Genomic DNA, 27,687 nt, shown 5'->3' on the forward strand with positions numbered 1-27,687 from the left:
TTGTACATACCAATAGACGATACCTGTGGTATGCATGATATACCTGTTATGCTGTGTAGAATATCTGTCATATCTACCTATAATACTATACATTACACATATTTCACATAGTATCCCCTAATGCAAAGCATACTTGCACAGCGGGACCACCTTACATATGTCATTAACGTTATATGCCCATACACATGCGTGCTGTGACAGTATATCAACATATACTATCCCCTGCTATGGCACGTCCTTGTTGGACATACCCTACCACTGATGGCGGGTTGTATGGCATTGTTCTGTTTAACGCCCTCATGTAGCATCCCTTGTGGTGTCTGTGCTGTGTACCTTGTGTCCCACTGCTGGACGCACAGTTTCTACAAGCGTTAGTATGCTCAGCAAGACATCACTACATAAATACCTTTCCCCACTTTATGCATTGCGGACACGTTTAATTAATGCAAACCAGGCTATACATACAGTAAAACTAATTAATACAGATCATGCTATACATAACCTTACATATCGGGCGTTCTACATACCTTGTTGTCGTTACGGCATTTCGTTTCTATCTCTCTCACAGTGTTTCAACTGTTATTTGGTATGAGCATACAGTTTGATTGTCTGGCAAGTCATCCTTATATACGTCGATACCTGAAACATGTGGATTCATCCCACCAATTGGTGTTCCTGAGTGACTAATTACTTGCATATCAGCTGTGCAGCTACTCCATTCACCAATTATGCGGCGACAGTGGGGTATAATTGGATTCTGCACTTGGGCGTTGCCTATTTGCCCTACCTTCGGGCAGACGGTCTGTATTGTGTTTTGTTATGTGTAACTGCAACTGCTATGCATGGAGACAAGTATAGTTTGGATTCATGTCCCCCGTGGATTGTGTGTGACAGGTAGGGTATTTGGTTCAACATGTGAGTGTACCTGTCATCCAAACGTCTGATAATGGAGTATTGCAATCAAAACCTGTAACATGGCTGTTTGTTCCATTATACAACGCCTGCAATTTTGCATGACGCCTTTAATTGTGTCCCTCACATGGTATGTTGAGGGTTCTGCAGATGTAATTGACTGACTGGATGTTTGTGTTGCTATTACAGTCTGTATTGCTTTAGTTTCTAGTGAGGGGGATGTCAGTGGTTGTACGTAACATATACAGGTTTGTGGGCCTTGCATTTCTACATAATCCGTATATATGTGTGTGGGCTCCGTCCCTAATTAGAGAGCTAACAGTTAGTAGACTTATGTTACGGGATTGTACGTTGGGCTGTTGTTAATTGGTTTCTATATCATCTGCAGGTGAGCTTGCTACTTGTATACCTCCGTAATTGCAGTGATATATCAGGGGATATGTGTAAGTGACAGCTATCCCTTGTATTTCTGTCCCAGATATTTGCAGTCATTGTGGTTGTGTTGTTAAAAGAGCCATTGTTGGACACTTGCGGAACACAAAGCGGTGTTTACAGGCCAACACGTAGCCACGGTCAGTACACAGGTTAGCACATACTTTTATCCTCACTACATACCTATTGTTGTGTGACTTTGGCTACTTATCATATTACATGTAACAATTAAGTTTCTTACATACAGGCATAACTATTAAATATGACTGTTACATTATATATGGGACATATTTATGTCCTACCATCTCGGACATTTGCCCTTTGTACTGTTTTATGTCAGGACACACCTGCCCAGGGTGGGGCTGTCCCTCCTACTGTGGGACAGGTAGTAACCGTATGCCTATGGCCAGCTATACCCACACCTACCGTACTGATCTGCCTCTGACTTGGCACTAACAAACACATGTTGTGGACACACACACACACACATTACAGTCACACAGAGATGCACACGGCACCCTGAACGCACACTTACACAGACTATGGCACTCACAGACACAGTTGAACACAGTACCTACGTGGACCGCGACACCGGCAGCGGTGACTAACTGTCCCTTCATATCATCATACTATTACTCGTGGATGTACTGTTCCGGTACTGTGTTCTATCGGTCTTTCAGCCTCGTGGTTACGCATGTCGGTATGTTACACATTCCATGGTTGGCATTATTTTATTTATTTGTACCTCCAAGATGTTATGAATGTCGTTGAACTATCTATTATATTTGCAGATATCGCTGAATCCATCTATATCACCATATATCCCTCTATTGCCCTTTCTATCTGTATTATATATAAGCATATGTGTACATATATATATATATCTCTATATATATATATATATATATATATATATATATATATATATATATATATATATACATATCTCTCTCTCTCTCTCTATATATATATATATATATATATATATATATATATATATATATATATATATATATATATATATATATATATATATATCTATATCTATATATATATGTATATATATATATATATATATATATATATATATATATATATATATATATACATACATATATATATATCTGGCGGGGAATGTGACAGGCACACAGCACCACCATATGCTGTAAGACTAATGTACTGTTCAGGTGTTGGCATTCCATGTTCCACTGGCTGTTGTGTTTACAATGTTTGAGGGCTGCCTATGTAGGAGTCACACATTGGGCCACCTATACATTACAATTTACAGGTGGTCATGTTTGCGTGCCATCCATTTTACTGTGTGTGCAGGTGGAGAGGTGTCAGTCTCTAGGGGCCTACACTGTCAGAGTATGTGCTATACGTTCCCTCTTTGCCAAGGTGAAGGCATATTGGGCACGCCTCCATCTGCCTACTGGGGCTGGCACAGTGTGTTCATGGTCTGAATCCCTCTGTGCCTGTAATGGCCTTGACAATTACGGTGGGCTATGAGGGCCTTCACCATTTTGTCCCTGCTGCTTCTGCAGGATCATATTATGCAGCATGGCACATACTATGATGATGTGGGCACACGTGCCTGGAGAGTACTGCAAGGCTCCACCAGATGTATCCAAGCACCGGAACCGTGATTTCAGCATCCCGAACACACGCTCTATGATGTTTCTGGTTTGTGCGTGTGCCTCATTATGGCGTTCTTGCATGTGTGTGTGTGCATTTCTGATGGGAGTCATCATCCATGGCTCCAATGCATAGCCAGCATCCCCCACGAGATGGCCATGTGGGATGTCCCCCCTGACAAATACCTGATATGGCTGTGAGGCATGCCAGATATGGGAGTCATGGTAGTTTCCAGGGCTGCCAGCACACACATCCATGATAATGCCCTGGGCATTGCACATGACCTGGCAGTTGATGGAGTGGAATCCCTTGTGGTTTATGTAGCGACTACCCTGCTCACTGGGTGGTGACTTGATTTGTATGTGCGTGCAGTCTATCGCACCCAGTACCTCCGGGTATTGTGCCACATGGTGGAAGTGGCTCATATTGCTGGCCAACTCCTCCTGAGTTCTGGGGAAGTATATCTGCTCATTGGCATGTGGAAACATGGCATCCAGGATCTGGTGTAGTACCCTGGATGCTGATGCCTGTGAGATACCCATTATATCTCCAGTTGGCCTTTGAAAGGTACCTGTGGCCAGTATTCGCAGGCTTACACATACCTTCGTGTCCACTGGGATGGGTTCCCCTCTGTTTCTGGTTCTCAGGCGTGGCCGGCACAGCTCCACTATTTGCTGTAAGATGTCCCTGTCCACCCTGTAACACTCTACTATCTCCAGGTCATGTAGCCCCTGGTAGGTTACCCTTGGTCTGCACACTCTCCTTCTCCTCCGAGGCCTGCGGTGGTTGTCGGCATCATCCTCCACAACACCGTCAGTCTCTAACACATGCTGATGAATCACAGCTATGGCAGCTCCCAACATGTACATTTTAAAAGTTCCCCGTGTGTTTACACCTATGGTGCGGTGTTTGGGAATACACAGGTGTGTGTTGGGTGCTTTCACACTTTATACTATTGTGCTGTGAACACCGATGATGTCATAGGGTGTGTATGTACGATCGTAGCTACAGGTTATCTTATGTGTTTTACTGCCGGAACTACTATTGTGGTGCCTTTGGTGTTGCATTACATTTGCCTGCTGTGGATTACCTCTTGACCTTCCCTTTACATTTCTGTATGTTGCACCTACCATTTTCTGGCGTGCATCCTGCAGCCTACTTTCATTTGTACTCTCCTGGACCTGGCGTTTCTTGCGTTATGTGTGCTACTGCTGGTCTGCTGTCGGTTTGCTTTGCTCTGCTGTGTCAAGTCTCCTATCTTTGCAATCCAATACCTCCCCTCCTTTCTTTGCATTCCAATGCCTCCCCTATCCTGTTTTGCAGGTTACTGCAAGCAGACTTGTCAGCTGCCGTCGATTGGCCTTCGTGGGTTGATTGCTGTTGATTGCTCATTAGTACTCCAATTACCCTACTTCTGCATTTCCTTCTTTTCTTCCCCTGACCTTCCTGTTTCTGCTATTGTTTGCACGTGCGTCTGATTACTGGGTTTCGGGCACGTTTTCATCCTCGTACACATGCGCTTTTGGGCACCATGTGTGCTCTCAGCTAAACGATTCCTCCCCACCCCTGTCCTGCAGCTTTGCTTAGCAACGGACAGGCCAGCTTTGCAATGCTCCAATGTGCTTACTGCTACGGTGGCACAACCCCCTGCTGATGTCATGTATCTCCTCTGATCCACTCCTCGGTGTTATACTGCTGCGCCGTATGGTACAACCTTCATCCGGCAGTATTATCTGCCTCATTTGCATGGCATTGACTACTAATTCATAGTTACCGCGCCGAACACTATTGCAAGCCCTTAGCAACCATTGCACCTTGGTTGTGGTGTTCCATGCCTACCATTGTGTATTATGCTGTAAACCTGATTTCTATTACGTTGCAATTTTATGACATTTTTATATTATTTCTTTATGTTACAGTTTCTGCACACATGCATTGCGGTTGTGCTGTGCGTTACTGTGGACATGACATTAAATGTTGTTATTTACGTGTTGTGCATCTTTTCTTATGCCATTGGCTGTGTATTTCGCCATTGGCATATGTTAACGTTGTGATACCTGGGTCTGGCCCTCTTCCATAGCTCCGATGTTCTGTTTGGGAAAATGTAAACCGTGTTTTTTGGTTTACATTTCTATGGGCTTATGCTACGCCTGCACCACTTCATGAATCGCTATATGCCTTCATTTGCATGGTGCGACACTGCACATGGGGTGATTAGCGTATGCCGGTAGTGCACATGGAATTGGATCATACCTGAATCGCTCGATGGCCATATTTGGCATTATAACGCCTACACAATGCATGCGCCTGGCGCAAGCTTCATGAATCCCGGGGTATATGTTGTCTGCACATTGAGTCTGGAGACACAGAATTTCATTCAGTTTTTGCACTTGTGTGATTTCTGAATGACAATAGTTTACTTTGACTTTGACATGATATTTGGACTTCTATCTATCCAAGCTGATTATGTGCTGCTGTTCCCCCACCCCAATACAGCAGTGTACCCATATAACTGCTTTAACAGAAAATCACCTATGGTATATTAGTTGACCAGGCAGTTTTAGGGCTGTAACATAGATAGCACTCACACATTGTATGTCTCTCTTCATTCAGGATAACAATGTACATAGGTATGATGTTGATTGTGTGATGGATCACCCCTCTCTGCCTAGTGAACTCTGTGGCTCAGTGGACTATGGAAGCTAGCATGGGTGATGGAAGTGATGGTTCTAATCTGGAATTACTCACTTTTGCATGTGAGGTAGTAGTATGTTGGTGTTTATACAGAATGTCATACCTCCCAACCTCTCAGTGCAAGAAATCTGGACAAAGCCTGAAAGATGGGGGACAATGTCCCAAACATAGGGACATAATTTAAATATTGGTCACATAAACCTTGCTTGAAGTAAAGGTGCTGCAATAGTACATATATTCCAATGGATATAAAGTCTGACACACAATTGTTTGTCTGTAGTAAGTAGAACTTATTGATGTCAACATTCAATAAAACACCAAAAGAACACAAATGTGTGAGGAACAGACCAAACATATGAGGCAAAACTCTGGACATTCTGTGAAAATCAGGACACGTGAGAGGTACGCAGACTGTCAGTCTATTGGTGGTTTAACATTACCAACCTCAGTCAGATATTTAGTAGCAGACAGCTGGGGAATGCTGTGGACATTTTGAGTGAAGTGCAGTACTGTAGAAACAGGAGCAGATGTTAATGTCTGTAACATACAAAATCCCAGACTGGAATACAGGTAGGTGTGGCCTGGAGTCACATTATAAGTACTGACAGTTCCACTGGGCATGCCCATATGCTTAGTAAAAATGAACGCAATTCTGTTGGCCCTTCATTGACATGACCTATTATGTATAAATGTCTATACATACAGACATTTATGTATACATATCCGTCTGACAGTATCTCTCTCACATGCATAGCATATCTATCGTTATGTAGTGTCAAATATATATATATATATATATATATATATATATATATATATATATATATATATATATATACATATATAGATAGATATATATATATATATATATATATATATACACATATATATATATATATATATATATATATATATATATATATATATATATATATATATATATATATATATATATATATATATATATATATATATATATATATATATATATATATATATATATATATATATATATATATATTAAAATGATACATAAACTCTTCGGATATATGTAGAGAACACATATACATAGCATGCACACACACAGCTACATTTATACATACATCCCTGTTATATACAGAAATATGTGTGTGGATGTCTGCATTTTCCAACATACCTTAATAATGGTGAGTAAATCTCTGCTATAATACAGCCATAATGTTGCTCAAAGGATCCAAACTAAGGGTGCAGCCCTACATAATCCACTTACCTACAGACCTCTATGCCTGCTGGATGTCACTACATAGACAGACACAGGTGAGCATGTGGTGTAATGTATAATGGTGTCAATGCATGTATGGACAGGGGACATTGTCCACAGTGTTGCCTATCTAACTGCAAGCAGCCACAGCCACATATGGCCATACTGGTATCTGTACGCACATAGCTAAGATAACATCCATTATCTCACTGCTAGGATATTAGATGCAGATAAAAGTACGAACTAATGTCACTCTGCAGGCCACAGAAGGTGTTCATCACAAGCATAGTTTGTGTAATGCACAAGTATTATACCTGCAATCACATATACAGTAGACTTAACCTGTGGCACATGCGATAAGTACTGTGATCTATAGAGTATAAGCCTAAATAGACAGGAGATCTAATCACTTTGCAGCCCATGTGTATGTGTGTGTGCGTGCGTGCGTGTGTGTGTGTGTGTGTGTGTGTGTGTGTGTGTGTGTGTGTGTGTGTGTATGTATATCCCTGCAAAACAATGAGCATGTTTTCATGGGCTATACACCTGCAATGGTTATGCACATTTTGGGCCCATAACTTGCCGCTGGCTTCAACACTGCCCTATTCTACAAGGTCTGCTGATGTCACCCACCTTAAGACTACCAGTTGACAGGGTAGCAACAAGCTTTAAGCTGTGGTGTGTGTGATAAATACTGTGATCTATGGTGTGTAATATCTAAATAGGTAGGGGTTCTACTTCCACTCTGCCCAACATGTGTGTGTGTGTGTATATCCATATGGCATATGTATGATAACCTATGTAAAGTAGACATAGGTAGGGTTTTGCATCATTTTATTGGTAGCAGGTGATGTGGCCCCCCAAATGACTGACCACAACAAGGCTTGCTTATATCAACAAGCATTATATGTTCTAAACTTATAGTACTAGCAGTCATGAATTGTGGTGCATGCATCAGGTACTGTGATCAGTAGTGTGTACCAGTACATAGGTAAGTGTTCTACTCTACATACAGCCAACTTGCAGTATGTGTGTGCTTTGGCATGTCCTGTATACAGTGAGTGGAAGTATTGCTAGCCTGAATCTGTTCATGTTTGTGTGTGGGGCTTTTACAGCAATATACGTCATGTTATGGGGCTATAGCACATGTGAACTTAACTAGCATAATGGCCATACGGCCCTCACAATCAGAGACATACGTATACCCCTTGGATATTGTCCCAGTCCAAGAGGGAATCAGGCAGGTGCTGTGTGTCGATATGATGGCCGCACAGCCAATCAAACAGATAGCATGTGCAGAGGTGCTCTGTGTGCCATTAGGCAGGGTCTTTTTCAAGGGTGTGTTTATGTCTGCTAGACAAATTTCTCACACAAGCAGTTAGTACTAATGTCACACAGTAGGTGAATGTCCTTACAGTGTGTCATCCATCTATTATGCTCCCCACAGATAGGCAGCATATTGAAACCAACAAGGTCACATCTTGCCATGCAGCAGACCTTATCACAAATTATGAATGCATGAGCACGCAAACCTAACACTGCTATTGTCCTTGGTAGACTGCCATACAGATGTGAATCTATGAAGCCATGCATGTATACTGCTGTACCTTGCTGAAGACACATTTCTGCTGTGCTGTCATGCCATGCTGTACCATTTCACTGCTGCGGTGTGTCCATAGGTTATCCCCTCAGACTGCAGCAACAGAAACATACACAGGTCTGTGAAATGCCTGTCATTGTGTAACAATACTGCCAGTACAGCATCATACAACATAAGGTCCACAAAAGTATGTTGCATATGCATGACACATGTCAGCATGCAGTATATGTTGGTGACCACTACAAGTGGTATGCAAAACAATACTGCATTGCACAAGTACATGTTAAGTAATATAGTTAACTGTTCATCAGACACATAGCTTCATTCTCCTGCATAGAAGGGAAGGATGGCAGGGGTGTGGCACAGGTTTCATCACTTGCACAGGGTGATGTGTGGGGGTGTTGAAGGCCTAGGCTGACCCAAACAGTTGTCAACATGTGTGTGAGTCAGGAAAGGGAGCAGGTTAGCTGGAGCATGAAGAAATGCCATGTGTGTCTATAGGTGACCTGCATATGACAGTGGTATGTGAGTGTGTGCGTGTACACAGTCAAGCTGAGTGCTAGCCCAACACGTGTGTGTGTGTGTGTGTGTGTGTGTGTGTGTGTGTGTGTGTGTGTGTGTGTGTGTGTGTGTGTTGGACAGCTGTGGACCATACATGGTAGAGTTGACAGTTCACCATCTCAAGGCCTGAAAACGGGAACTGGCTCAAGCAGAAGTTGCACTGGCACCACCGTGGCCAAAGTCAGATGTGGTGTAAGTACCTGATGGTCACTGCTGTCTGCTGTGACCGCGTCCCGCACTGGACCACCCATGACCACATGCCCATGGCCTGCCATGTCATGGTGAGGATAGCACACTCCCCTTATCACATTGGATGTACTGCCACTACAGGAGCGTAACTGTGCATGGCTGAGTGGACTCTCAGCAGATGATGTTAGTGACCTACATCCACAGGTCAAACACCCAACTCCACCCACAGATTTCAGCACAGACAATGTGAGGCCTAAGACATACACTGTCTCAGTCTACCATCTGTCCACTGCATCATTGAACTGCTCCTGTGTGTCCACAATGTTGTGGAGGCAGTCACAGATGTCAGACTGTGCTGTATCTGTAACCCTAAGTATACATCTGGTGTTCTGCTCAGAACATGTCTGTGCCTTCATGATGGCCCAAAACATGCACCGAGTGGCTCATGATGTGACACCTGCAACAGGTGGTGGACAGACAGCAGTCCTCCAATGAGCACCCCTGTCAATTTGCCTGTGTGGAGCTTCACCAGATCTCTGCTATGGCCAGTGTCTACACTCAGTGATGCCATAGTTGCCACACTGGCCTGCTCAATGTCTCCATCCTCTGACTTTTCCATATATATGAGGCCTGTGGGGACTGGCTATTTGTGGGTATACTGACTGTGTACGGTGACAATGGAGGCAGAAGAGGGATGTCAACTTCTGGGACAGATTCAACCCCCAACAATCTCAGCTGTGCCTCACTGTGGCCACCATCATCATTAGAGTCTGAAAAGACACTGACATCAGGTGGTGTGGGGGAGAGGCCCCAACCCCCCCCCCCCATCACCAAGACAAAAGCAGTACATTACTTCCTGCACTATTATGTATGGAAAATCCACAGAGAGTCATAATAATGAGGATCCACAACTGCATTACCACTCTCACATCCTCTCATCTCTGCTTTCATGCACAACAGACTTCCTCACAACAACATACACATTCATCTCAAGGCCTGTAAAACAAGTACATTAGGTAAATCATGTGACACTAGGGCAGTACAATGTACCTTTTAGCTATGCAGTGTGGCACTATACCTGATAACACAGCATATAAAACCCAGTACACCTATCTTAACAAATATTTACAAATACAAGTTTCAGTACCTAAGATATGTACCATTGACCTTTTGATATATACAAGGCATGTTGGATTAATTGCCTCATGTACACCAGGATGCTACTCGCTCTGAACTATAACTGCAAAAGTGGTTCTGCCCATTCAGCTACACTCCTGTGATTACCCACTCTAGGAAACATAGGTAACTGATCCAGACTGAAACATACAAACATTCTACTCTGGCTATACACAACATTACCTGCACATAGGGTATTATCCTGGCACTCACCCTTAAAAGCATTCATATGTTCTATAACAAAACAGTATCAAGCTTACCAGAAGCAGGACCACAGCTATGGACAATTCCTGATGGACATGTAAAAAGGTGAGGGTGAGATAATTTCAGTAACACCACATGCTGCAGCACAACAAGGTAATATCTGCATATTTATCACATGTACAGTAGCTACTGCATTACTTAATGTATTGCTGACATTCTGAGTATGAGTGTGCAACTGAGTTAACCCCCTCCACAGCACATAGACCTGACATCCACTTAAAGGTATGTACAGCCTAACAAAATGACTGCTACGGTATTACAATAGTGATCGCAGTAAGTTTACCTGCATGCTCCTCTGCTGTGGACACAAGCACCCACCTCCATGATATATGGTGTGATTGATGCCTGGGAGCTGTCACGTGTCCCTAGGTTTGGCAGGACTTCCTCAGTGGTCATGGGTGGTTGTTCTATTGCAGGCCCTCCACAAGTGATGGCACAATCCCTGGCTACATCAGTTGCTCTTTATCATGCAGCATTCACCATGTCCATAGTGTGGTGTTGAACATGCTCATATGTCCTGTCCTGGTGGCCAGTGTCATTCACATTCCAGACAAGGTCTGCCCACAGTGCAGCCTGCTTTTCCCTGTTATGCCTCCCCCTTGATAGGAGGATGTGATGCTGCTACCATAGTCCTTGAAGTATAAGTTAACTCTCTGCATCTGAGAAGGGGTGTGTGCCTTCTGTGATACATTAGTCCTGAAACACACAAAAAGGGAAACAAATTACAGGATCACACACACAGATGTCCACTATGTACAGATACAGCAAGAAGAAAATGGCTAGAACTATCCATTGCTTGCTCACACATGTCATACCCCACATTGTGTAAACATACTACGTGTGTGGATACAACCATGATAGTATCATTACTGAGGTAGTTCCCTGTGTGCCATGAGAGATTCTGCTGTATGATCATATGCACAACACTCCAGTCCACTGTGATGTGTCCTTTAAGACCTGCCACCCACTATGTCATAAGACCAGTGCCAGACAAATAGCAGTGTGCTGTTATGGTCACTATACTGGGGTGTCCAACAACACCACAATGACAAAAGACAATGCAACCCAGATATTTTGTACATCCTCTGTATGAGTAAGACAGCAGGGTATCAATGACATGTCATTACCACAGGTATAAGACAGACTTACTGCTGTACTCCCTATTCCCCATACCTCTATCTTTGCATCTGCATCCTGTTATACCCAACAAACAGTTACATACCTGGTGGAGTGCAGTACTCCTCTTTTGAAATGTGCTACTACTACTGTGTCACAAAGGTGTGCTCTGTGTGAGGGAAGTCTCATACAGCATATTTACCCATAGCCAGCTGCTTGCATTTTCACATGCTGCTCATTAGCAGGTAGGTGCCTCTAAACCATTATGTAACTCTGATATGCAAATTGCAGCAAAAACAGCTGAGTTGCAGTATCATTAACCAATGACATGTAACAACTGTGCAATATATAAGGCCTTCATGTAGAAAAGGGCCTCTTTCTTAGCTGTTGTGATGGACATTACTGGGGTGAGGAGACTACACCGTTGCAGAGGGTAGGTCTGTAGCAGAAACCTTTACATAGAGCTCTGCGTACCATAGGCTGCAGCTGCTGCTGCAGGTAAACACAGGCTGACAGTATGAACACTTTGGAGGACAACAAGCTGTAGGTGTATCTGTGTCAGCCTTGTTGTAGAGGCATAGCCAGGGTAAGAGTACCCTTTACACTCCAATTACAGCATGTGTTTAAGGTACATATGTTAGGCAACTGTGTCAATAACAGAGTACTAGGTGACATATAGTAATGCTATATGGATATGTGATGTGTGTCCGTACTTGCAGGCCTGTGACTTTCAGAAGTGAAAAGCAGTTATTTAATTTGCAATGCTTTGTGTTGATAATCAATGCATGAGTCATTCATTAATTGCTGTCTTTACAATAATGTAATTGAAATGCAACATAACACTGGATTTGAACCCAGGACTGAATGTCGCAAAATGTAGTGTATGCGAGGCATTTAATAGACTGAGCTACTGAGTCACTGTGACAGTGGGTGCATTTGCAAGATATATGTGCATACATACAGGCTGTGATATACATTTACTACATCCTTTAGTATGTGCATGGCTTTATTTGGCTGTATCTCTGTACCGGAGTCCCAGTTGTATATGTGTTATCCCATGAATGCTTTAGCAGGTGATGTTCTACATGTTGCTGATAGAAAGGCACATTTAACTGCTATCACAAGTCTCAGTTACATCCATTATCATGTCTGTGGCTGTCTAGTGGTGTAATATTGCACCAGAGTCCAAGGTACACTTCCATTTTTTCCATTACTTTTTTATTCCAGTTTGTGCGGTGTGGTGTGGCAAGTAGCTCCTCTGAAATACACCTAATGGTTCTAAGTGGCAATTACTATGTTTTGTCTAAACCACCTGTTTTAATTAATAGTTTCATGGTAGGTTAATGCAGTGTGCTGCAGATGTCATGGGTTGGGTATGAAACACGGCAGGGGTGTTTATTTTGTACATGTGTCTTACACTGTTAGAAAAACATTTTATTTTTTTATTTATTTTATTTCACATTTGTTAACCGGGATAGTCCAACTGGATACATGTCCATTTTCAGTGGAGGCCTGGGGAGAAAAGCTCCAATGATACATATGTGCAGACATACAGACAAAGTTCATAATGTATTTCAATTATATACAGTGAGAGTATTTAGTTGAGCACACATATTAAGTATATGCCAGTGACATCAACAATGATCAATAGTTGTACAAACAATAATAAAGTAATAATAAAGTACTCTGCCTATCAAAATTCACATCATACCGTTGTTGTGGTGTACTAAGGCTATGCAGATTTATTAAGAGGCAATATGTACAAGGCAATAGTTACAGTAGTATTAGAGTGGGACTGGGGTTAGTCAGGTGGGGAGCAGGGACATAGCCATTTGTTGTTTAGATGACTTTTGATAGACTTTTTAAATTTGGATAGGGAAGTTTCCTGGGTTATGGATGAAGGAAGGGAGTTCCATATTTTGGATATATAAGATGAGTAGAGGGAATCACCTGCATGGCTGTGGGATCTAGTAACTGTTAAAATTACCTTGTCTGTGGATTGTAGTTGCCTAGGGCAGGAGTACTGCTCAATTAGGTTACTTAAAGAATGTGTTTTATTTGGTTGGGAGATCAGCTTGTGAGTGATGATCAGTTGATTATAGATTAGTAAATTTGGCAGTTCAAGCCAGTCCAATTGTTTTAGGTTGTGACAGTGATGGGTTCTGAAGGAGTCACATAGAGTAATTATAACTCTATTTAGCTGAGTTTAGCGAAGTTGCACAATGAGGCTCTTCTCACAGCTCTGTGCTAAAAAATATAAAGAACAGAAAAAAGGGAAGATAGGAAAGTGGTGAAATGGTGGCAAGCAGAGGGAAAAACATAGTGAAAGGCAAGGAGAGATGTGCAGGAAGGGTGTAGGAAAAAAATCATAGCTAACCATTTCATGTACAGTAGCAACTGTGTACTTTTCACAGAATTTGTAGATGGATTTGGATTCTCAAACCCCAGAGAGAGAGAGGGGTAAGGACAACTTAACTGCATTGTCAAGCCAATAGGACCAAATTACATGTGTCCAGTGGGCATGTGTGCAACTAGATGAGCTATGTATGGGATGATATTTTTTTTGGGGACAGGTGCCCATTTTTTTTACATGGGTACATGTGGGGGTGGTAAGTTGGGTAGGTGAAGATACATTTGCAAACAGACAAGAGAAGCAAGACAGCAGACAGTGGCAGTGTGTGACACATGAGGGGTTGAACACCTTGGATAGGTTTGGTGTTGTGGAATCCAAGTCCCACATGCCTCCAGATGGCAGCAGTGTGAATCATGTACAACCCATGGGACTGTTGACAATGCTCCATCACTGCTCTGAGGGTGGCTGGGCTGGAGGCTGGGCACCAGGGTGAGGCTGCCCCACCAGGGTGGTCAGCATTCCCTCAATCCAGCACAAGTGGTGGTCATAGCCATGGTGGACTATCCTGTGCACCAAGACCAGCAGCTCTGCATGGGTGACAGCACCCCCTCTGACACTGCTCCTAGAGGGGGGGGCCAGACCTGATCCCCTGGGGTGGTTCTACCTGACACTGCAGGTAGTGGAGGGGCAGCAGAGGGGGCACAACTAGTCTGGGTCCCAGACGTGCTGGGACCCGGTGCCATGGCCAGTTGAGGCAAGGTAGGGGGATCAGCCGGAACCAGCCTAGCTTGACGTGCTGTGGGATATGACGTATAGCAATATATTATGGTTAGTAATAACCAAACCAGTTCTAATGTTAACAGAATCAAACATATTTATTCATCCAAATACATATTGATGTATAACATGTGCAACACAACATTAAGAAACATAACAGTTAGTATGGTAACAGCATGCCAGTAATATGTAAACCATAGAGCCAATAAAACAGTTTAACAAATATGTTAATATTGTGTCATAATAAAACATAACAATAATGAATCACATTTTCCAATATATATTTAGTTTAACAAAATATGTTATTATTAAATCATAATAAATCATATCCGTAATGAAACACATTTTTCCAAAATATAGTTAATGTAACAAATGATGTTAATATTAAATCATAATAATAAATAACAGTAATAAATAAATTAAGATAAGGGATGGGGAGAGAGAAAAAATTCCATTAATGACATTCCAGCTTATATTCCTCAATGGATCTAGGACTATTGAACGAAAGTTCAATAGTCCTAATCCACAATAAACAAATGCACTTTAACGAAAGCACTTTCACCGAAAAAGCACTTTCTTTAAAGTGCATTAGAAAAAAAAACAATACATCTTTTATGCAGGGACAAGCCCCCCTGCACCCCCCCCACACTTTTATATTCTCACTTTGAGGTCTCAATACAGTGGGGAAAAGGGAATTCTCCCTTAACCGCACCGTAGTGCGACCGGCGCAACCAGCATACTTAACCAAAAGTGCTACTTCGGTGAACAGCACTTTCGGTTATGTATGTTCAGTGATTTCTGCTTCGGCAGAAAATGCTGTTGGGGATCTGTACAGATCTCCCCTCAGTACACTGAAATATATACTCTACAGGTGTGTAGTGTCAGGTTTAAGTACAATGACTACAATTCTCCTATAACTGATGTAGCACATATATTTCTCAAGCTTTTAGCATAGGTCAGTATGGGCCAAGCAGTAACAAATGCAGGTACAGCACTACACAGAACAGTTTCACATAATGTGGACTTACATAACTACCCAGGTGTTCTGTAAATGGATTTGGTAATACATTGCATTCCAGGTATTAATTTATCTGCTAATCATGTGACAGACAGATTAGGCAGTTTTAATTACATTATGAAAAATTGTGACACTTGAGAGGCATGTTTATGTACAGTAAGTAAAGTAGACAGGTGTCATGTCTTAGCTGGCAAGCATGGTAGTAGAACACAATAGGTGTGATTGCAGGGGACATCTACAAATAATGTAATAATTGACTGCAGCAACTTAGTACAGACATGCAAGCATACAGCCATACTTGGATTGCACAGCTTTATTTATGACCCAACAATGCTGATGAACACATTCATGACACTGGTGTGAACATTCTGTGAAATGTAAACATACTACCTGCTCATCATATGGGCCACCTCACCCATCTATTTGTTGTGTTCCTGGTGACAGAGAAAATGTGAGCATTACATGACTGATACTGAAAATTTTGTGCTATATACCACTGGATTCTAATCCAGGACTGTGTGTGGCAAAATGTACTGCATACAAAGCTTTTAACAGACTGAGTTACCAAGTTACTGCTAAATGGTGAGTGACTGATACTTGCCTGGAGATCACCTGGAATTATACTATGAATTGAGCAATACAAGTTGCAGGACATTCCTTTGGCATTCTAGTACTAGTTTTAGGACTGGGTTACCTCACCCATATACCTTTATTACCTGCTATCTAAGGAAGAGAGAGAGCATTATGTGACCAATATTGGCCTGGAGACAGCCTTGGACACTATTACAAGTTGAGCAATACAGTTTGCAGACCATTACATTTGATGGCTACAGCAATCACAGTGTCACACTTGACTGCAGCAACCTTAGCATAAACAATCAATGCATACAGCTCTACTGCAATGTTTTTGACAAAACACAATCCTGCTGAACAACATTTTGCTTACTTTTATTGGTATTGCTAATGCTTTATTGATATGCAGTTCATCTTGTTCATTTATTGTACTAGAGCTCTACAGCTCTAATTACCCATTTATTGCACTACAGTTCTACATGCCCATTTATTGCAGTACAGTTTTTCTTGTGTATATGTTATTGCAGTAAATGTTTTACAATTTCTTGCTTATTTCATTATAGTTGACATATTAAATCTGTACTTAACACTCTCACAGTCTACCCTCGCCAGGCACCCGACATGGGAGTCAGCATTACAAGCCCTCTCAGCTGCAGCTGTTGAGACAGGAGCACACCATTATGCATACCTGTTTTGCAGACCTTCAGATTGCATATTGGTTAGACAGAGGAAGACATACTTGCATACTTGTGAAGCATTCCCAGCTCAAGCTTCCTGGACCCAGGTGTCTAGAGTTCCCCTCTTCCTCCTTTTCAGATCATCAAAATGGTGATGACAGTGCTCATCTATGCGGGGGATACCACTAACACTGGTGAGTTCCCTGGCCAAATGTTCCCAGGCCTCTGCCTTGCACTCTGAGCCCTAGAATCTGCCCTGCATCAGCTGGGGTTAATGGTTTTTAATAAGAAGCCTGACCATGACCCTGGACTCTTGAATACTCCACCACTACACCCGAAAGTGCACACCTTCACAAACACTGCCAGACAAATCAGCAGTTGAATGAATTCCAATGACTGTTGCAGAATTACCACTTATTGAGCTTAATATAGGTTGTTTTCCCACCCTTACACATCATTCAGCAACATTCAAAAAGTGCCACATTGCTTAGCAGCAAACAAACCAGCTATGCAAAGCCAAGCAGCATAAAAACTCACAGAACCATGGTTTTAGTGCAGCTTAGCACTGCACAAACATCGGTAGCCATTAGCATGTTTATGCACTGCTTAACATGACTGAGCAGTGCTCAGCAGAGTGCAGCAGTGCCAAAATTCACAATACCGTAATGAAATTAAAGAAAAAATAGTACATTCATTTACACACATATTCTTCCTGTTATAGACTCAAACTCAGGATCTACTATACATAAGACTGTAACTCTGTCCATGGAGCTAATTAGATGTTATAAAAAAATAACATAACTTCACACGTACTAATAGGCTAGACTACCTTTTAGCATTGCTAAGCACTGCACCACCCCACGCAAACATACTTAAACACACCTATAAATAAATAATTACATATTTCTATTTTTAAATGTCTGGCAGGTGTCTGCCATGTAGGTATGTGCTCTGCTGCACTCTGCACTCTGCACTGTACAAACATCAGTGAAAATAAGTAAATAAATATATTTAGTTATGATAATTAATTATATCTGGTTTCTATTTTTATGTCTGCCAGGTGTCAGCTGTCTATATGTGATTACACCTTGGTATTGCTGTACTCTGTGCCAAGCAAACATGCAATTAAAAATAAAATAAAAAAAATTATTATAAAAATGTTAACAAAAAAAAGCCCATCACATTACACAAAATACAGTTGACATACTTCATAACATTATAGCAGTGGCAGGGAGCATTACAGGGAGCCTCACACTCATCTTCAGCCACAGGTAGCTGCTAAACCTCTCCCTACACTCATTCAATATCCATGTTCCTCGGCTCCCCCTCAGCAGTGCGCCATCATAAATATTCATGGCACGCTGCCAAGGGGGAATCATGACCATGTACACAGATATATTCTGTGTAGGCTCTATACTGTGCCTATATGTATTTTATTAAATCCTGGTGTTGGGAGGCCTGTTTTGGTGGAGAAATCTTTTCATAGTGACCTGATGAATGAGTTGCAATCTGATCCATTGCATCAGTTCAAGACAGCCTATTCATTATTGAAACTGAGTTTCACCATTTCACACATGATAAGAAGCCATCTGGAAGGAGAAGAAAAAATAGACTTCTGAATCCTGAAGATATCTGAAGATAAGACATCTAAGTATTACTATGTTATATCAAATGTGAGCACCTACAAGAAGGACATCATAAACAATCTGAAGAACAATCTCTTATGAAATCAAGAAAACAGTTCATGTTCTTGTGTATAAACATTTTTAACTGTTTTTTCCCCTTCAGTTCTTATCAGTAGCTTGATGAACATTGCATCAAACTATATTACAATGCAATAACTCCAGTAAGGATTTATATACAAGCATGTAAAATGTTTAGTAGAAATGATGCTAGACTTTAACACGACCATTTACAAAGCTTCTTGTGTGCAGTATCTAGAAAAAAAGTGAATGCTTTATAAAATGTGCTACTTGGATATATGTCTAATGTACTGAAAGAAGCACATAGTTTTCAGTGTTGGAAATTAAATCCTTGTTTGGTGTTTCAACATATGAACAATTATGGCATTGTGTTTTTATATCAAAGTTGCATTAAAATCAACTTGCCTCAAGCATTAATGATTTGATAATTATAGTAGCATACTAATATACTCAGAAATCAATTCAATGTCACTCTGAATAGTGTAATTTTAAAACCACTTATATGCAGACTATTATTTCTCTTTAGGTCACTGCTTACAGTAATTTCAGTTACTTTACTTTTTTTCTGGGGTTGACAAAAGTGCTAATGAAACAAATATAATCAAATTAAATGTGTTTTTTTTTTAATATGCATTTTTTTTAAGTCCGTGCCATTTTGTATGATAACTTTCATGTTAAGAACCAGTACAAGCATATTATTACTACATTAGAATCCCATTATAGTGACCACATTTAAATTATTTAATGTTCCACTGTATAGAATTATATCACAACCATTTGATTACTAAGTACTTTGAGAGAAACATCTTGTGGACACTTGTCAAAACTAACTATATTTAGCAGACACTGTGCTGAACTGTTTATTTATACTTTATTTTTTTACTACATTCTATAATTAATGTAATAAAGGTTAATGTTCTGTAATTCAGGGCTCAGAGTGATGATATACTTTCTGGCTTGCTAAAGTAAAATTCATTGCTGTGGTGTTGTAGTTTGGATATTATTTAAGACTGCCACATCTGCTCTATTAGTCTGAGATTTCTATGTGAAGGCTGTAAATCCTCACATTGTCTCATAACACAATGCACAATCAGGTGTGCTTGCAGCAAATCTAATCAAATGATGTAACCACATGCATAGATTTGAGTGGTGCATCAGAAAATATCATTTTAAGACTGTTGTCTTGTCCTGATGGCCTATTCTTCACAAAAGGTAGAGATGCACAGAAATAACCAAATGCTCTAGGATACTCATTCCCACGATAGTATAAGTGTTTGTAAGTGATCCATGTTTTGCCTATTTATTCCACATTAGAAAGATAGTGTTTTATATTTTGGAGATGGAAGATTGAGAGCTATGCCAACAATATGGATTTTAGAATTCACAAAAGCACAAATATTTCTTGTTGGCTCATTTTTGTGGGTCTCTAAATAGTTTAGATGTTTTATTTTCTCCATTACATTTTTGCAAATCTACTAGTTGCGATAATTATTGCTACAATGGAGTATCACCTTGGTGAACAAGCAGCTATGAATGCATTGTTTGAATCAGCTGTGTGTTGTTCATTACTTTCCTGATCTCTCTCCCATTCAGGGAAGAATCAAAACGTTTGCATTTTGACAGCTGGGAACTAACAACTTGATACTGAACTAGGAAATGAGAGTGTAGTTGCCCACATCCTATTAATGATTATAATAATGAAATGCATTTCTATTGGCAGTATAGTACAAAGGTTTTGCTTCATGTAATTTGATCACTTAAATTGAGTAGATGGCAAAAACACAGTCATAGGCAGTGAACAGGCTTTAATATTAGCAATGCCATTCTGGAATAATATGTGGCACTGAGGAGTTGAGTCATAAAGGGGGATGCATTTCTATATTGGCTAAATGACTCTTTTCCCCATTTGAGATTGAACCACTGTATTTATTTTATTGTGCTACATACAGTGCATCTTAAAATGAAGTTAAAATAAGATTTTGCTTGACAGAAAGATGTGAGTGTGTGTGTGTGTGTGTGTGTGTGTGTGTGTGTGTGTGCTCATGCATACATGTTTGTGTGTGTGCATGTATGTGTGTGTATGAGTGTGCACTTCTGTGTGTATATATGTGCATTGTGTACTTTCTATTTAGTCTAATTTTATATAAGAGGGAGATGCTGTATTATAAATGTTTAATCTGAATGTAAGGTGAAGCTTCACATCATTCATTAATTCTTGAGATATGTCACATATGAATAACTGACACAAAAGACATTTGAACACTTAACAGTACTTTAATCAAATAATGCAATGAGAGAAGACCAATAATATATAATCTCCTCACAAAATAAAGCTGTTGCTCAAATTCGGATTTTAGAATAATATGTTCACAGTAGACATGATAATTCCTTTAAAGATTATAAACTTGAAAGCCAAAGTATCATCAAAGAAAAGACACTGACTTTCATTGCAGATGGGTGGTTGTAAAATCATGTGATTACTACAAAGGCTTGTAAAGAGCTCTGACCTAATTTTCCAGTCATAATATAATTTCAATATGGTGAAAAATAATTATAATAAAAAAAAGTTAGACACAGATCACCTCATAGCAGCCAGTAGGCTAATGAGTATAAGAACATCATTGTAAGCTTTCAGGATAGTTCATGTATTTAAGATCCAGTTGAGTGATATGCTTGAATTTGTACATACCAAGGATTTCCTGACAGTGGTGGAAACACGAAGATTGAATGAGAGAGAGAGAGACAGAGACAGAGACAGACCATTTCCCACATACATATCCATGTCTTTTATGAACATCTTTGTCTGGAGAGGAGCACCATTTATAAAATATGAAGTGGGATAATCCTTTTTGCTGAAGGCTTCTATGGTACATGTGTTTGCATTTAGTTTTAGACAGGTTTCAGAACACCATGTATGTGCATATTCCTCCTCATTCTGGAGCTACATACTATCAGTGGTTGAGTAGATAACAGTACCTAGTTTGCAGTCTTCAGCAAATCTAGTCAAAGACACTTCTGGGATATTGGATTTGATGTCTCCAAGATAAATGCCAAACAGAAGAGGACTTAGCACAGATTCCTGTGGCAATTCATTTATTACAATTTTACATTCAGAAAGTGTAGCAGCAACTTTTACAAACCTGGTATTTGTTGGAAAGCCAATTTGAAACCAAATGAACAACATAGGAGTTCACATTAAGCTTGTCTTAGTTTTCAATAAGTCTATCATAGGGATTAGTATCAAAAGCCTTGGCCAGATCAAGATAAGTAGTGTGCCAGCCACCTGGTATTTATTGGAAAGCCAATTTGTAATCCAATGGACAACATAGGGGTTTACATTGTTTGTCTTAGTTTTCAACAAGTCTATCATAGGGATTACTATCAAAAGCCTTGGCCAAATCAAGATATGTAGTGTGCCAGCCACTGCCCAACAAAGGTCCTCTCCATTCAGATCCCCATCTGCCTCCTCACTCCTCCACATCTTAGTTACAACAGTTCTTTCCCTTAAAACTTTCCTCATCAGTTTTCAGCTACCTCCTCCCAACCTCAACCCATGTACATCTTTCCTTCTCATCATTACAAAAACAAATCCATTCCCTACCTCCTTCTTCTTCATGATCTACATATCTCATTGCAAAACAGTGTGTGTTACCAGATTTGATAATTTTGCAGTAGATTATTTATGCAGGATACACATATAATCTATTTATATTTATTTTCATAGTGTACTAAAATATTCATTATGCAGTATAAATGTCACTGTTACTCTGAATTCTCCTACTGCAATACGTTTGTTCCAGTCCCCTTTAATAAACGCACCATACCAAATGACATTTGATGACCTTTATTAAACAGCATAAACATAACTTTATTGAACAATATTTTAATTTATTGATGACAGCATTAACATCCATAAAACCATTTACTAGGGCAGCATAACCCCACTCATCCTAACCAAATCTTAATAAGGGGCTTTTTTTTTATTCTGGCCCTGCCATCACAACTTAATGAAGTTGTGATAGGCATTAAACATTTTGCAAGGAATGTAATGTCACATAGAATATATTTAATGGCACATGTAATAACGCTTATGAAGACATTGAGAATATTATTAATAAACCTAGTACATTTGTTTGCCTAGCACATCCTATAGTGGAGACCTTTGTTAAAAGTTGTGAGATGGAAGTAGAGGAAATACAGAACAATAGTAATGGCCATTTTTTTAGAATTTGAGGTTGAATGAAAGGCATGCTTTGCAGAAGCTTGCAAATAATAACAGTACTGTGATAAAACTAACCAACAAAGGTGAAACAATAGTGGTCTTTGATAAACCCCACTGCAACAGGAAAATGCTTGATTTATTGAATGATAGTAAGACCTATAAGAATATATTGAAATGTGAATTGAACAAAAGAAGAGAAAAGACATTGTATGATTTATTGATGACATGTCAGTACACAAGATCTGTATGAGTATCTTGTAGTAACCCATCCCATTATACTAATCATCAAGGGTCTTCCAAAAATTCATAAAGACATCAGGAATCCAACAATGCACCCCATAGCCATGGGTAGTGATTGGATCACAGAGCCTGTCTCTATTTTTATTGAGCATAAACTTAAAGAAGTAGTTTCAAAGGCAATAAAGGTATTGAAAGATACCCATTATTTTTTTAGAAACTCCATCTTCATGCCATCAGACATTGGATGGAACAACAAAATTTGTAATGGTGACAATGGACATGAGAAGTCTTTTATGGTCATCGTGAAAGATTATGAGATTGAAGCCATATGAAAATGTCTATGTCCTCAAAATTTTTTTTATTAATGAATATAAGTTGATAACAAAAATTTAATAACCATAAATATGAATTTTACATTATTAAATAAAAACAAACATTTCATTGAACAATAAAAATAACCTCAACTATTTACAAGGTGTCCACACATATAAGAAGAATGATATTTATAATCATCTTGTTAGTTATCATTTCAGTTTGTTTCTTTAGTAATTACTTGTTGTTTAACAGTTTCTTGAGTTTGAGCCATGCCTTAAGTGTTGATGTTGTTGTAGTGTTTATTCCTTTGATCAATATCTCTAGTTGACATGCTTTGGTTGCAATGTTCATAAATTCCTTCACTGAGGGTGTGGAGATGTTTTTCCAGTTTTTTGTAATCACTTTTCTTACAAAAGTCGAAAGGCTCCAAAGAAGAGGGTATTCATTTTTCTTGCACATGATGGAATTAGTGTGTTGAAGAGTATTAAATATTTGTTTAATGTAAAGTTATCAGTGAATAATGCCTGTAAGAATCAGCTAGCATCTTTCCAAAATGCATAAACTATATTACAGTCATAAATCATATGCAGCCAGTCTGCTTTAAATTCTAATCCACAACTCCAACATTTAGTTTTCCTATTAAACATAAGTTCAACCTTGTGTGGAGTAATAAAGGTTTTATGAAGAAATTTCCAAGAAAAAAACTCCATTTCAAAGACATTGTGGTTTGTACAAACCAATCTCCAAGTGCGTGAGTCTCCAGAGGCAATAAAACGAAAGTAAAGTGCTCAACAAATCAAAATGCTCTCATAAAAATAAAATAAATGTGATTTTTATTCCAACGAGTAAGCGCTTTCGCCAAAGGCTTCTTCAGACTCTTATTACAAAAATCAAACTGTAAAAAACACTTTTAAAACTTCCCTAAAGTTCCTATTGGTCAATACATCACTTCTGGTCACATGTTGTGCTCTCTTAAAAAGACAGAACCTAAAGGGTGTATTTGCATGGACAAAGCGTCCTTACTTAATAAAATAACTGCATCCATCAATATACATTCATTAATCCATATTATCCATGCATAAAATTAAAAACGTACATATACATTGACTCATCATATAATGTATTAAACAATGTGCAACGTCCCTCTACGCTGCTGCATTTACTAAAATCTAGAGGTTCCTGTGACAACATGGTGTCATAGGATTTAAAAGCACAACAATTTTAATGCTCGCGTTGCACTCTGTCAGCAAAGTTTAAATAGCGTGCAACACGATCGTTTTATACAAGAAAATAATAATACTACTGCCACTTAACAGTTTATAAAATTATATCTCAAGAAAGAAGGTGACATTCATTCCGTCATGGAGTATAAGCGTACATTTACGCTTACTCAACCTAACGAATGGTGAACACTTTACAAAGTCCCTCAGCATTAAATAAGATCTCAATATCGCTTTAACATACTGATATCATAAATTATAATACATAGATAAAAACAACTTAGAAGCCAACATTGCATTCTGTCTACGGTTTATAAAAAACCTGTTTTACAAAAACTTCATACGTAATTATGTCTTTGCTCCAACTAAACTTTATATACAAATGTGGCTCAAACAACAGTGCTCACATTGGGAAATTCGCTCCCTTTGAGTATATGTCTAATTAAATCTGAAACATAATTAAAACAACTAATATTTTAAATCAACATTATATATTTACATGTGTGATCGTGCGTTTATGGGAACTAATATGCGCACGATAACACCCTACAAGCATGCATCGGGTTGAGTGTAAATTAAAAATCATGTACATACCTGCTAGTACATTTGTTAAAAAATGTGTTAAAAAATGTAAAATAAAAATAAAAATGCATGGGAAAAGCCTGTGAGATAAGGCACTATTCATGACTACAGTACCTATATTAAAGTAAAAGTAACTGACCTTTATTGAGTAAAAACCTGGGACTCTATTTACTATCACTTGTAGGTAATGGTGAATTTATAAAACAATAGGTAAAAATACAGTCTGCATTATGTATTAACCAATCCATGTCAGCCTGATACGTGTCTTTTCATTTTGGTACTTCTTAGGGAGCTTTACTGATATCTTTAGAAAACCCTGGACCTAACTACATTATTAATTAATACTATATTGAAGAGCCCAATTTAAGTACCATCAAAATGATCTAATTGCTGTACCCAAAGGCTATGAATGCTAATCTCAGGTGACTGAACATTCAAGAATATGGTGTATATGTTCTAATAGGATACTAAGACTACAAATAATCTACGTCTATAGCCCACATTTCCTAGAAATTATAAGTGTACTTCTTCGTGGTTACATGCTTTATACCGTTTACTCTATAGAAGTTGTTATCTTAATATGGACTAACCAATTCACTAATCTACGTTAACAAGTACAGGGTGGTCATTAATAGGTTCTCAAATCCCCTTAGTGCACTAAGTATAAGTGGTGATGATATCCATCATCTACGTAACCTTCTACTCTTCAAAAATGGCTTTAATTGTACTTTATCATTAAGGCCTGGTAGTCTATCAGACCTTAATCTTATAATCCATCTTGTTTCTTGCTCTAAGGTCCTGTTAATTAAATCTCCACCTCTGAAGCCTTCAAAAACACATTGAATAACACAAAACTTAAAGTTGTGATTTGTGCCTGCCAATCTATTGTGTCTGGCCAAGGCATTAGTTTCAGTGCCCACTCTAATGTGGTACGTATGTTCCCTAACTCTCTCCTTAAGTGATCTATTGGTCTTCCCTATATAATAGCCATTACAAGCTGTACAAGTGGCCATGTATACTACATTCTTGCTTTCACAGGTCGTATTAGTTCTAAAATTATACATACGTCCTGTAACTGGATGTTCAAAAATAGTTTCTTTGTTAATGTAAGTACATTGCTTACAATGACCACAAGGTGCAGTGTTCTTATCATCTATCGACCTGCTTTTCGATTGATATTTAGGTCTACATAAAATGCTCCTTAAATTCGGATGGTTTTTGTAGGCTAAACGTGGTACTGGGCCTACTATCTCACTGACGTCCCTGTCTGATTTCAGAATTCCCCAATGTCTATTCATAGCTTTCTTCGCTTCCAGATTCATCCTACTGAAAGTGAGATTGGCTCTGACATCAGTTCTCGAGGATATTGGACTCTTTGCTGTTCCTTCCTGTGCCATGAAATATGGTCTAGCGGTACTTGTCCTTAAAGTCTCCACTATATTAACCATGTCTAATATTTCATTTTCTTTATATCCCCTTTCTAGAAATCTCTCCTTCATGTCCTCTATTCCTTTAACATAATACTCTTGTTGTGAATTCAGTCTTGATACTCTCATGAATTGTCCTTTAAGGACATTCTGGAAAACATGCCCAGGGTGCATACTTTCTCTGTGTAATAAGTTGTTCCTTTGACACCCTTTCCTATGAATTGTTGTATTAATCAAGCCATTTGACATCCTAAATACTTCCACATCCAAGAAAGGTAAGGATTTATTTGAAAAATTCATAGTGAATTTTAGAAAATCCGTCGTGTTATCCAGGTAGGATATAAAATCTTTTAGGGAGGGTTCGTCCCCCAACCATATGAAAAAGAGATCATCTACAAATCGGCAATACATACCGGCGTACTCTTTAAAAAGCGTGTTGTCGTAAAGGTGAACATCCTCCCACCTAGCCATCACTAGGTTGGCGTAGCTATTAGCACAAGATGTGCCCATAGCTACGCCATCCTTCTGTAAATATATAACTTCTTGAAATGCAAAAGCATTGTTGGTCAATATGGTTTCAAGTAGCAATGCAATAAGATCAACCTTTTTGTCCGAAAAATCAGAGTGTGTTTTCAAGTATTCAGTTAACATTCTTATCCCTGTGTCATTCGGAATTACTGTGAATAGGCTGACAACATCTAGTGTCACGAAGAAAAAATGTTGCTGTTCTCCCAAGGGTCGAGTTTGGGAGTATAAATCTAAAA

The sequence above is a fragment of the Protopterus annectens genome, chromosome 3.part1 (assembly GCF_019279795.1).
Source record: "Protopterus annectens isolate FY-2018-M chromosome 3.part1, PAN1.0, whole genome shotgun sequence".
NCBI classification, from domain to species: domain Eukaryota; kingdom Metazoa; phylum Chordata; order Ceratodontiformes; family Protopteridae; genus Protopterus; species Protopterus annectens.